This window comes from Nyctibius grandis, chromosome 11 (genome assembly GCF_013368605.1).
Source record: "Nyctibius grandis isolate bNycGra1 chromosome 11, bNycGra1.pri, whole genome shotgun sequence".
NCBI classification, from domain to species: domain Eukaryota; kingdom Metazoa; phylum Chordata; class Aves; order Nyctibiiformes; family Nyctibiidae; genus Nyctibius; species Nyctibius grandis.
The window spans coordinates 12,243,542-12,257,388 of NC_090668.1; the positions used below are offsets into that span (position 1 = coordinate 12,243,542).

Sequence of the window (13,847 nt, forward strand, 5' to 3'; positions counted from 1 at the left end):
GTAGTCCCTGTGTGGTCACATCCAGTTTCATCAGGCTACAGGCCCAAGATATTTTAGAAGTTCCAAATACGTTGGTTTGAAAGATGCTTATTTCACGTCAACGTTGTATGTTACCAACTGACTTAAACAAACACAGGCCATAACATACTATCCCCAAAAGCAACAGTTCTAGCACCTGGTTACCTCAGCTTGTACAATCCCCCCTGCTGCTTTTGTGAGCCAGCAACCATGCATCCACACAGCTTTACTGATCCAGCAAAAAAATGAGCAGTTTTCTATCCGATCAGCAAGTAAGGCACCAGGGAATGATGGGATCACCTTTTTGGCAGCAACGTGGCCTTGGACTGCTTGAGGCAATCACAAAATTCCAAACTGAATTTGTGTTTTAACTCCATTTTCAGGAACAGAAACCTTTACAAATTTCTGCGAACAAACTAACAAAACTGGCACTCAAAGATGTTCAGGCCTTTCAGTTTTGGGATTTCTTTTTAAAATGAGACTTCATAACGGTGTTTAAACACTCATTTTAAATACTGGCCTCTAGTGGGTATGAAAGTCCCACATTTTATCATTACTCAGAAGTGGTACCATTTTTCTCAACAACTTTTTTTTTGCCAAAAATAGAAACTATGACATTTTTGTTTATAAAGAGAACTTGTCAGCAGAGGTTCTCATGTCTGAAAATCCAATACTCTGCATGTTCTTCTGTAGCAGTTTGTTCTTCAGTGGTGATATGATACTTTACAAAGAACCACAAGAGAGGAATACTGAAGGTTTAACAGGTCAAAAGCATTTTTTTAAAAACGCCTCCAAAACATTTCCTTTCACAGCTATTTTAAAGCTAGCTACCAGGAGCTATGTGAGACCCGCCTTACAAAAAAAAGAAAACCCCTGTAATTTGGAACCCTGACTGCTCTCCCTGCCAACACGAGCAGAAAAGAGTGCCTTTGAGAAACATACTCCTGTGCCAGACCTGGCTGTTCCCTTCAGCGGCTCTGCAGCCTTCCTGACATTACAGAATCATGAAGGCATTGAATTGTGTCCACTCATCCATTTCAGTTCTTCTTTAGCCAAATCTACAAGAGAGATTTATCAAAAAAAATAAATGCCTTCCCAATCCTGTTAAATGCCACGCTCTGCATAAGAAGCTTGCTCTTCTGTATCCTGCTCATCCACCCTCATTACTAAGCATGCCTCTAACACATCTGCCATAAAGCACCTCACACCTTCTCCTTCCAGCATGCGAGCCAACTGGCTGCGCTAGACAGACAGGGCTCCTGGGGTATATAATACAGGCAGAGATGTTGACTGGCATGGGGGGGGGACACTATCCCACCAGCGGATATGTTCCCTGGCCTCCTTAAAGAGCGACAAATTCTTCACAGGTATTGCCTCACATTACATGTATGATCCTTTTGCAAACATCTAGTGAAGGAATATGGAAGAATAAAAAGGATCTGACTTTTCCACTTTTCCTGTGGTACTGACTCCTCCCCAGCTCCCTTGATGATAGAAAAACAGGAACTCCTTCATATCTAACATCATAATCCTGAGACTCCTAAGACTGAATCAGCTGAAGATTTTTCATTAAAGGAAGATTAGGGCGTACCACACTATCTTCTCTTCGGAGGAGTGAACTTTTAGAATTCTGAAATTTTTCAAGCTATTAAGGCTAATATCAAATTACATTTGGTTCCCTGGAATTTATTTCCAAATTTTCTTATCACAAAAAAATAAGTAAGTCACTGCCCAGTGACTTATTTAAAAAGAGTATTTAACCTGTGCCTTTTTTTAAAAAGAGGGATGCAACAGTTTATGGATGTTTACTCCAGATTTTTCACACATGCACAGCAAAATGCCAGGAAGGAACTATAAAAATTGTCCTCCAGCTTCACATAACGTTGAGCTTGCTCTCCAAGCTAAATAATGGATTCTCTGTGCAGCTGACTATTCACAGTCAGCAATATCACACAAAGACAACATGGGTGTTAGGTCAATAATAAATGACAGTGCTATGGAAAAAGGACAGGAAATAACTTTAGGAGAGAAAAGGAAGGAAAACTTACATACTGTGAGGGTAAAGAAAAGGAAGCAGACAGGATAATTCATGGAAAGACCAAAACTGTAATGTTTTTACACTTGGAGGAACACAATCTCACAAACATGCCTAGCAAGCATGAGAGGAAACTTCATCACTGTCAATCCTACCCACAATCTGAGGCTTCTGCAAAAGGAAAATGGGCCTGGTTTGCTGCCCCTTTTAATCTATACGGAAGATAGCTCTGGGGTAGCTGAGTTTACCTGATATACTGCTTACAGGAGAACAGAAGGGAGAAAAGTGAAATTTTAAAGTTCTAGTTATGGGACTGTAAAAAGGGACCAGTGAAACTCATTTAGAGCAACTGACAATATCCAGCAATAGAAAGACATCTGATACAAAAAATTTACCATCTTTTCCAGTAGATTCCCTATCCCCATTTAAGATTTTTTTTTCCTACTTGAGTATATTTTTTGTCTGTATAAAATTATATTTGTGTCACATCTGGCAGTCACTCCTCACAATTATTAGAAGAAAATTCTGATAGTTACAGAACACATAAAACTTCCACAGCAATTTCTTCTTGTCCCTGTACTGTCTGTAAACTGCCACTACCCCTGTCTAGTGGTCAAAAATTTAACAACTTTCAAAAGGCCTATACAGAGGATTTTCTACAATATATCATGTCGTAATTCAATATATGCAGGCTCTCTGCAGGCAGCAGTGGGGGGAAAAAAAATACCCTGAGAGAGATTTATTTTATTATCGGTCAGCTTTTCTGATGTCAGCATCAAAGACCTACCTAAAATTTCTATAAATGAAGAACTGGAAAACAGACCACTGAGTTTTAAAATATTAATTCCCTTTAAAAGCAGACCAAAAGCTTCATGTCCCACCTCTTCTTTTTACTTGTTGGAATGAAAGAGACTGTGAAAAATTCTATGCTTGAAGAAAATCACGAGTTGCTGGGAACTTAAGCCATATGGCATGTATTATTCAGAACTCCATATACCAGTGTTACACCACAAAGACTTATGCTTGGTATCCCACAGACACAAGACCAAATCAAGGTCTCTCTTCAGCCTCCAAGACAGGACTGACCTATTATTATAGGCAGAATTAATCTTAACATATTTCATAAAAACTAAGCCAGCAATTTGTATTATTCCAAAAACACTACATATAAATGAATTGCACAAGCTACTTCTAAACTTAGCACTAGATCCCATCCACCACCTTAGAGAGTCCCCCCTCATACAGTCCCTGCATGCATCTATATTACTAACTGGTGCAGTGCAAAGAGAAAAGGACCAGGTTTTGACCTGCTGCATTCCATTAGGGTCCCAGGACTGCATACCCAACATTGCATTGTCACCTGCAATGAAATTCATATCCATTCCCAGTCCAAGGTGGGCATGGTGCCCATGTAGAGAAGTAAATGCTGGAGTACCACACACCCACACTGTAAGTAGGTCACTCAAGCCTCCCTTTGAAAGCAATAATTGCAGCCTCCACACCAGGAGCCATGTAGGTCTGTGCCTTCCATAAATGCAACGTTTTTTTTTTTTTCCTTTGACCAAGTTGTGATTAAATATGGTAGTCATATGGCTTTGGGTGCATAAGGAAAAATGAAGTCCAGCCAGGAACACTGACCCACAGAGAAGTCTGGGGACAGAAGGAGCATGCCACCACAGTAATACATTTTAGCAGTGAGTATTTCAACATTTCTGAATTAATTACTTTCGTTTCTGTTTGTGAAAATATATCATTCTCTGTTCTGATTTCAGATGGCAGCCTAGGATGACAAGTTAGAATTCCTGCAGGATGAAAAATTCCAAATAACGTTTTTTCTTCCAAGCTGTTAGTGGAAGCAAACAGCTGTGCTTAGGTTAAGCATGGATTACACGTACTATTTTACCAATTCCTCCTGAACACAGTGTAGCAAAGTGGATGAATACTGGATTTGCTGCCTCAGAGATGAGGATTTCAGTTTCAGTTACTGCCCAAAATATTAAACAACCTTATTTCAGTTGCTCAGCCAATAAAACAGAATATTAATAGCCACCTTTAAAGGACAGCGAAGAGAACTGTATTTAATAAAGACTGTCAGTAGAAAGAGCTATAACAGCAGTTAGAGCAAAAGATACTGTCTGCTTGCTTACAGCTTGGTTTATACTCCCCTCTGGCTGAAAAATGTTGTGTGTGAAGAAGTCTCAATGTCTCAAATGTAAAATATCTTCTTAGTCCTACGAAAGTATGTGACAGATCAGCCAAATGCTTGAGCTGTGTGAGAACTAGCAGGTTTTGGTGGTGGTTTGGGTTTTTTTTTTGGTTTTTTTGGTGGTGGTGGCTTTTTTGGGGTTTTGTTGGTTTTGTTTTTATTTTCCAAAAGGAAAATCTGCTTTAATGGCTGTAAGTCAACAACAAGACATTTTGGCAGATCCTCAGGTCTCATAAATTGTCAAAGTTTGATTGAAGACAAGGACACAATACATATCCGATTTTCTTAACCTGCTATATATGAATTCATATAGTCATAATTTTACAGGATTTATCCCCAGATGAAATATGGCATGAACTGCTAACCTTGCTTACTGAGTGGAAATTAAAGCCTTAATTTTTGTTAATTATAAAAATATTAAGAAAACCCCAAATTTCTCATGTAATATTCTAAACTATTACCACTACAATATATATTTTGTATCATTATTAAAAAGCTCTCTTTTTCTTTATTGAAGTAATTAGTTTCCAGATTCTCCCAAATCATAAACAAAAGAGAATCAGAGACAAAAAAATCACATTAAAAGTATACTAAACCAGAAGTCAACCTGTATCTGAAATACAGTTCCAAGAAACTAATTCATGTCATCTGTCTTGACTAGTCCCAGGTCCTCTATACTGTGGTACTAGTTAAGTCACTGGAGGAAGATGGAGAACTACATTTGTTTACTAATAGTTACATTGGTACAAGCTTTATGTGGACACAAATACCTGCATAAGTTGTACTTATGCACAATAATGTTTCATCTCCCACACAGGCTCACATACACCTGTACAAGCTCCTTTTTGCCACTAACACAGAATCCAGTCTACGGGGGTTATCTGCTTGCACTTTAAGTATCCTGACGCAATTGCAGTACAATTAACATTTATAAACTTCAAATACAAAAAGCAATCAAACAATAAAACCTTATAAATACTTATCTCAGAGTTAATTATATACACCTGATACGACCACACTCAATTTTTCCTCATTTTTATGACAAACTTGTGAAGGAGAAGGTTAAAAAAAAAGGTAATAAAGTCACCAAGAGGAAATTTTTATTTTATTTACTCTCTTTAAGTTTATCAAATTCTAAATGTTCGTATCTGTTGAAGTATTGACAGAAACAACAGCTGAGTGACACACGGATACTTACAGATTCTAAAAGCAGTTTGTGATTTCAAATACAATTGCTGGTTTGTATCCAAACATCTGATGTGATTATACTCACTCCACAAGAGATTCTATGTTATTTCACTACATTTTCCTCCAATTGTCAGTGTTAGAAACTTTGTATTTTGTTCCAAAGGAAATTGTCTTAATACATCCAAATGATATCATTATTGTTTAAATAGAAAAGAGTATCCTGTTCACATTTTTAGAGGCTCAGGCAAAAATCTCAAGTTTGTTAAAATAAAGAGTCTCTTAGAAAGCCCTTCTCAAAGAAATGGAAACAGAGTCAGGGCAACCTTTGTTGAAAAGTTTCGCCAGTGCTTCGAGAAACACAGAATTATTTATAATATTATCTAAAATAAATAAATAAAAAGATTCTTCTACTCCAAAAATTATCCTTTGGCTTTAGATTTGACATATCACTGGACCTTCTTCTCAGTATTCTCACCCAAAAAATATAATCTTGTTCTACAGAAATTACAGTTACAGCAACACAACAGATGCAACCAGCATAACCTTGATTATATAAGTATAGCTTATTCCTAAATAAAATTAAGGATGAGCTATACGAGTACAACTGCATGCAAGACCAAGGTCTCACCTACATGAAGACACACAGAAAAGGGTTAATCTCTATGGAGATGCAAGTATTTAAGTACAAAAACTACATGTAAAATAGACTTTAGGAGTCATATTTACACAGCCAACCATTAGGCCACAGCTTCATGCATATTCAAGCTGGTTATGGCTCCACATTTTTCTATTGTTACACTTTGCCTTAATTACATTGTATTCTTTAAACACTTGGCTTCACACCCATCTAGTTTCTTTCAAGTAACTCAACCATGCATTTTAAAATTTAAATATGCAGTCAGAACTGGAGGCCCTGAGCCCAGCCACCACGAGACAACAAGATGATATCATCACACTCAGTCTGAGAGAGAGAGCTGAGTAGAGAAGAGAGAGGCTAGACAACTCCACAGAGGAAAGGAGCTTCATGGTGTGCTGGACTGCTCCACCAGGAGATGCATCACTTAGAAGGGCTTGCGAAGCCTATGCAGCTAAAGCTGCGTGGTGTGGACCCTGCTTGTACACTGACCACACAGTTTAACCAGTTCCCACAAGCCACCACTTCTCACCTTCACACTGGAATAGCGTAATTACTGGGGGGAAATGAGAGAGGTAGGGCTGCTTCTTTATGAGGCTTGAAGCGTTTGTGGAATTATAACATAACATTACATGCCAATGTTCTTGTAAAGGCTGCTACCGCTGAATATTTGCTCCCTGCATATAACAGCTAATGGTGTGAAAATGACTGTATGAAGGTATACCTCAACCCATTCACATCACTGAAAACATTCCCCCATATCTATATAAAAGCTCAAATTTTACCCACCACTTCCGCGTTATGCTTTATGTTGAAATAGCTCACAAATCACTACCCACTTTTGAGTGGTTTTATGTACATGAAGTACATCTTCCATTCTAATAAACTTCAACAGCTCTTAGAGATATCTTTCAATAGAATTTAAAATAGGGTTGAAACATTCCTAACGGCTAGTAAGGCTTCTGCAACTGTCTGAGTTTATGTATATACACACACACACACAAATACATAGGCACATATGCATACGAATGTGTAAGCATGGGCAGCCTAGCCAATAAATCTCCTTTTCATAGTGTACTTACATAGTTTCTACATTGACATTTTAGCTACATTAAATGGTGTGGTGTAACATACATACAACTAAAGAATTATGAACTTCTGCAAATGCCTAGAGTCAAACTCTTGCCATGCTCAGACTGCTGATAGTCATGTAGCTATTTGAATGGTAATGACTCCTAGCATGCCTGGGGACCCTCACAGAGAGGTGCTGTTGTGGCAATAATTGAGGCATCTTCCAGTCTTTACCAATCTCCCTGACATTTTTTTTAAATCAAAGTGCTTTCTTAGACATTTCTCCAATCACCTTTATTGCTCATTGCTCTCTGTCTTTACCAAAATCAAGTAGAATGTGAAAAGGTTATTATAGAATATTCATTTTAATCTGATACTGTCAATCTGGTTAATGCATCTCAGAAATACAAAAGATGGATCAATTTAATTTAAAACTGAGTTCATTTGGCTAAAAATTTAGAGGCATTCATGGAAAAACTATACTATGTACTTAAAATGTTTGGCTATGGATTTTGTCATCCACTCTATTTCACATAAAACAGAAGGTTATAAGCCTACATTTGGATAAACGTCAAGGAGGTTGCCAGCTCAGTTGGCAGAGATGGTACAAGGTCACAGCAAATACACTAAGCTCTAATCTCAAACACTGGTGACTCCATAACTACCACTCCACTAAATCTTTAGTATATGCATTCCTAACATGTTAATTTCTCGGGTTTAAACATTAAATTTTCATACCTGGCTACACTGAAAAATGTTACCATTTAGATTTAACTCCACTCAGACAGTCAAGGCCAAAGCAATTTCTGAAATGTGTTAATGTTTCCAGATACACATGCCTGGAACAAACACTCCATGAACATGTGAAGTACTTTCCCTCACACAATAACCTGGTAACGTAGCATTCTCAGTGGCAGGATTCTTTTGCCAAGTAAGCACAGAAATGACAAAACCAACCTTTTTGGGGTTTTTGCACATCCTACCAACACAGCATTCAAGACGTATTAAAAAAACCCCATAAACTGCCAAACCTAAGTTGAGGATGCGTCAAGTCAGTACCGTCTTCCTCAGTACTCAGTTTGTTGAGACCCAACAACAAAACTGGAGAAATTCTAACATCTTCACCTCATCCTGGCCATTCAAGACACAGTTGTTAATCTCTATATTGTAAAGATGTAGTTCTTTGTAAAGCCCGGCTCTGAATGATATCACTGAACTGATCAGGTAGAAGATAAACTTCTCCTACCCCTGAAAAGGAAGGAGAAGTGGGGCAGACAGAAGAAAGAAGAAACACAAATTTCTTAAGCTTGCTTTATCTGAATATATGGGCAGTAGGTAGCTCTGTCATTTCTGCTGCCGTTCAGAGTTGCATAGAGAGGGTGCAGAAGTGGGAAAAATTGCCCGTTGTTTTAGTGTTCATTGCCATTTCTCAGAAATCTATTAGCATCCATGATCTTGACCAGATTCTTGCTAGTTCCCCTCTTATCAACACAGGTAGACATTGCTGTAGGCTGAACATTGTTTTGCATAATCAAGCTCATGCGCTTGGTAGTAATACACACATTTTCAGGTTATCAACACAGTGAAAAGGCCAGATAATAATGACATCATCATCATCACTATGACTATGACTTCAAAAAGCAGAAATGGTAAAACAGGAGGCTGTGGAATGAAACTGTGCTGGTCTACTTTTGTTTAATTTCTGACATCAGCAGAATTATTTGTCCTCAAAATACCTAAATAGCTATTTTTAAATTATAACCTGCCCGCTATGGTCCAGGCTGAATAAATTCCTTGTACATACATTCATCTCACATTGCTCCATGACAAAAGATACAAAAATTCAAGTTTGAGGTCATGCCATTTCACCTACACATTTCAGATGACATGGCAGAGCCTAGACAAACCAGTTTCACCAATACTCCCAGAAAGGTCAACTTCTTATTATACAAGGTAAACCAGAAGAAGGAAACTGTCACCAATTTTTTTTCAGCTTGTCATCCTTTTATTGAGGTACAATTCCTTACAACAGGAAACACCACAGACCATTTTTGCAGTGAATTAAATTCCACATCCCCCATATATACCCTGTCAGGGGAATGTAAGTGCATTCTCAGACGTTTTACTAGTGACAGTGAGATCTAATAATGCAATTAACAGAAATTAAAACAAGCTGGTTTGCTTGGAGGCAATTTAGGCAGCCTAAGGAGTCATCACATTTATTAGATTTAAAAGCAAAACACAAGTAAGTCAGATACTGAGACTAAAAACTGTTGTGTGATACACCCACAAAGAAGACAGGCTCTTTGGAATACCACCACAACTTCTGTAATCAAAAAGGTAAGCAATGATAAGCCCTCCCTTTCATTATTGTCATAGCATTACTGACATTTGCTAAAATAATCCTTCTAGTGTCTATTTGCATTGAAGTGGAATTTAGAAACAGTTAATGTCAGTTGCAATTCAAGGTATATGTAAACTAAGGAGGAATTGTTTTCCAATGATTAATACGTTTCAAAAACATCTCTAAATTGTAAATATATACATGTAAAAATATCAATCCCTTTATGAGATACTTCATTTGAAGCACTGCATTTTTTTTTTGTTTAGCTAATATATTTTTAAATATATCTGAATATTAAAACTGAAAAACATCTCTACTAGTAACAGTTATCTTCTCTTATGTGAAAGATTGTCTTAATACCGTAAGAGAATTTTACTAAAAATTAGAAATATTGCTTTCTAATTTTAGAGTTGTCTGTTTCAGAAGTATATGCCGACTGTCTCAAAAAGAATAACATACAATAAAAAGCAGTATAATTGCTTTCATAACATGGCAAACTTCCTCCATCTCCTTTGTAAAACATGCTGCTTACTACACTACTAATGGTACATCCCAATACTGTATGAAAAGTTTTCATTCCATATACTCTTTTCCCAAAAGAAAAGACCTGAGTTCAAACTGTAATTATTAAAAAAAAAAAGCTTCTATCAACTTTGTATACTTTATATTAATCAGCAGTAACAACATCTGGCTTAGTACACACTGTGAGCACAAGCGAATTTATTCTGGGTCTAACATGAGAAAAAATGAGATAATTCAATCACAACGACATTTCTAGAAAACATAATTGCTAGTCAAGTTCTCACAAAGCACCTTAAAAAAAGTAATCAGTGGTTTGGTTTTGCCATTTTAACTATATTTTTATAAAAGTTTTATAGTTCTGTTAAAACTAGCTCTATAAAGAGATCCTTAACTAGGAGACGTGACTGTTGTCAGAATAAGCATCAGACACTGAATCTATCAAATTCATACGGGTATACCACAAATCATTATATCCTAGGGGGTTGCTGATTCATCTACAGGATTCATTTTATATGAATGCAAGCAAGTTAAACACAGTGCAGATGTTCAGATAAATAAAATAACTTTCAAGGATAAGTTTCCACTACTACTTGGATAATTATTCAATCTACACTGCAATGTTTTTTTAAAAACACTTGCGTGCTAAAGAGAAAAACAGGAGAAAGGTAAAAGCTGTAACAACTATTCTTCTGTCAACTGCAGATGCTAATCCAAACTCACCACAAAAGTTTTATCGCAGCACTGATCTCCCCATAAAGTTGTCATCATATGGGACGGATATAAATTATATCAGATGCAAAGATAATTGGGAAGAAGAATAAATGGCTGAACTGACATTCTAAGCTTTTCCCATGAAAAAAGAACACACACAATGCGGACACACCCTTTCGCAAAAGTACGCTAGTTCGTGGAATAAAAGAGAAATGAAGAAGTCGGAGTGCCCTCCGGCTCAGGAATGCCAGGAATCCCCGGAGGAATGCGTGCGGGCAGGCGGCCGCCGCGCCCCCGACACACCGCGGTCTCGGTGGCCCGCGGGGGGCTCCCGGCCCTCAGCGCCCCCCGGCCCCGGCCGGGCCAGGCAGGGCCAGTTCACCTGAAAACGAAGGCCGGCAGCGGCACTGCAGCCTCCGCAGCGGGGCAGCCGTGGCCGGTACACGCACTCGGGGAAAAGAGCCCCCCACTCTTTACAGCTGCGAGAGAAAACTCAGAAATACTCAGGGTTTATCGGAGTCTGCTCTCCCGGCAGCTCCCTCTCCCCTCCGCGGCCCGGCGCCGGCGCTCCCCTCCGCCGTTTAGCACGCCCGCCCGGCGGCGGCACAGCTGCCGCTCGCCAGCGCAGCCCCAAGGAGCGCTCGGGGGGAAGGCCTGCCCCGGCACGGCCGTCGCTCCGCCAGCCTCCCCGCGCGTCAGCCCGTGCAGGGAGAGCCGTGTTGTTCTCTCCTCACACCCGGGAGGACTCGGCGTCCCTGGCCTTTGGAAAGGAGGGTGTTTAAAGGAGTGAGATGGAGGAGGAAAGCCAGCGACCCAGGGCGCCTCAGCGCGGGGAGCCACCTCCACAGCCGCGGCGCCCCGCCGCGGGCGGTAGCCCCTGAGGCACCACACGGCGACGTCCCCTGTGCCTACCGCGCTCCGGTCAGGTCGCGCCACGGCCCTGTTGCCCGCCCGGCCCCGGCCATCTCGGCAGAGAGAAGTAGGCGACGCGGTGCCCCGCCCCGGCTCCCAGACCTCCCGTCGCAACCGGCCGCCGCCGCTCTCACCCGTCCCGAGCCGCCTCGTCCTCTGAGGGGGTTCCCCGTCAACTTCGTGCCGCTCTCGCCGCCGCCGCCCCGCCAGCCGCGCTCGTCGCCCGAGCCGAGCGCGGACTGCCCGCCCCCTCCAGCGCGGGAGGGGGTGCCGGGGCCGCGCCCGGGCCCTGCCGGGGAGGAGCCAGGCGGGGGTCGCTCCCTCAGGTGAGCGAGGGGCTCCCTCGCGCGCGCGCCGCGGTTTCCCGCCCGTTCCCGCCCCGCCCGCGGCCTTTGGGCTCCCTGAGGGGCGCGCGGCGCGCTGGATCGCCTCAGGCTGGAGCCCCCCGACAGACACCTACAAACTGCAAACAGAGGGAAAAACAGCCAGCGGCAAACGGTGCCAGGACGAAAGGGGGTTTGCCAGAACAATCCTCTGAAGAAGAAACCCAGCCCCGGGCCCAGCTGCTGTTAGCTCGAGGCCGCTTGACAGTCGGGTTTGTTTTCCCGGGCGAGCGCGGCCCGTCGGCGTGCGGAGGCGGCCGGCGAGGCTCCCGCCGCGGCGGAGGAAGAGCTGAGGCAGCACAAGGACGGGGCAGGGCAGGGCAGGGCAGGCGCGGTTTTGAACGAGTGGTAGAGGTAAGAGGGAAGGAGTGAGGAGTCGGGCTGCGGTGCGCAGTCTGGAGCAAGCAGGGCAGCGTGCCCGTACTGCTCAGAGAACAATGTTATGAGCACTTAAGGCTGTCTTCAGCGTTTTCGATGATTTTCACAATGTCTTCAGCTAGACTGGAAATATCACAACAAGGCGTTTGCAGATTTCCAGACTATTCTACATATACAGTGAGAACTGAAGTGCTGCCATACTGCAGCATATCTCTCCTCCCTGACCCACGTGTGAAGGAAAGCTAGGTGCTAAGGACTTGTGGTTTACAAGTGCTCTGCAAATTACATACAGTGACTATAAGCATCTCGCAAGAACTGGGCCTCAGTTAATTTCTTCCACCCTCAGAAATTTGTTCTCAAGATTTGCACCACCTAAAACAACCAACATTGTCAGAAAAAAAGGTTATTGTGACACAAAAAAATATGATTGATCCATGTCTAGAACAGAGAAATGCAGGGCAGGGAACATGAGAAGAAAAAATTCCATATATAAACCATGAAAGCCACTTACAGAGTTGTTCTACAGGAGTATGAATAGGCACGCATCCTCTCTTCAAATCCAGCTGTACTAAAGGTCACGGCTCAAATTTCTGTCAGAGATGCTCTGCTACCTGTTACATCTGTCAAAACAAGTCTAGTTAGCAAACACTATTGTATGGGATTACATTGTATATAATTGTATGGATTTTCTGCAGCAAATGCCCCTGTCGTAATTAGGTTGTATAAAAAAAGAGGTTCAACCAGAAAAGTAACTGTTCCCAGTACACCATCAATATTGACACTTCTGGGGCACTGTATCCAGTTTTAGGTTCTGTGCTGGGAAAAAGAAGTTAAAGTTCACGTTCACACAAATCTATGATACACCAGAAAATTAAGTGCATTCTGAGAATTTTGAGAAACATGTATTTTGGTAGTATTCCAAGTCAGTATTCCATAAGGATCTATTGACAGCTGCAAGAAACAGTCAAAAGCAAAACAAGGAGACAGAGAAGTAGCAACTACTAGTAATAGTTTGTGATAAAATACAATACTGATGGTTAATGAGTAGATGATAGAACTATAAACTGTGGGAACTGGACAAATTATAAACAGTTCTAAAGAGGCAGCTAGTGAGGTGTTTGCAGACATCTAACAATGTTTTCCTTTGCTGAGAGGACGGAAGTATTAGGTGTGACAGGGGCTATAAAGACTTCTGTTGTGGAAAAATTCGCCTCTACATAATGTACTAAATTCATTCTCTCTCAAAATGGTTGTTGAGAGGAGTCATAGATGTATGGATTTTTCTGCTCTTGGTATTAAGTTGACTTGACAAAAATGCTCGTAAGACAGCACAGCCTGAACTTGTGTTGCCATCTTGATCTTTTACATATTTTGCCATTTAGCATTTGCTTTTCATACACATTTTTTCACATAACCAGAGGCCATGACTAATCTTGGAGATGTTT

General features: G+C 41.1%; 1 protein-coding gene across 1 annotated transcript in view; it reads right to left on the reverse strand.

The window, feature by feature from the left end:
- Positions 1-11,866, reverse strand: part of CGNL1 (cingulin like 1) — a 62,106-nt gene extending 50,240 nt beyond the window's left edge. The window contains 1 exon segment of the mRNA XM_068410783.1: positions 11,776-11,866. The gene's annotated coding sequence lies outside the window, so the exon portion shown is untranslated.
- Between the last annotated feature and the right edge of the window lie 1,981 nt (positions 11,867-13,847).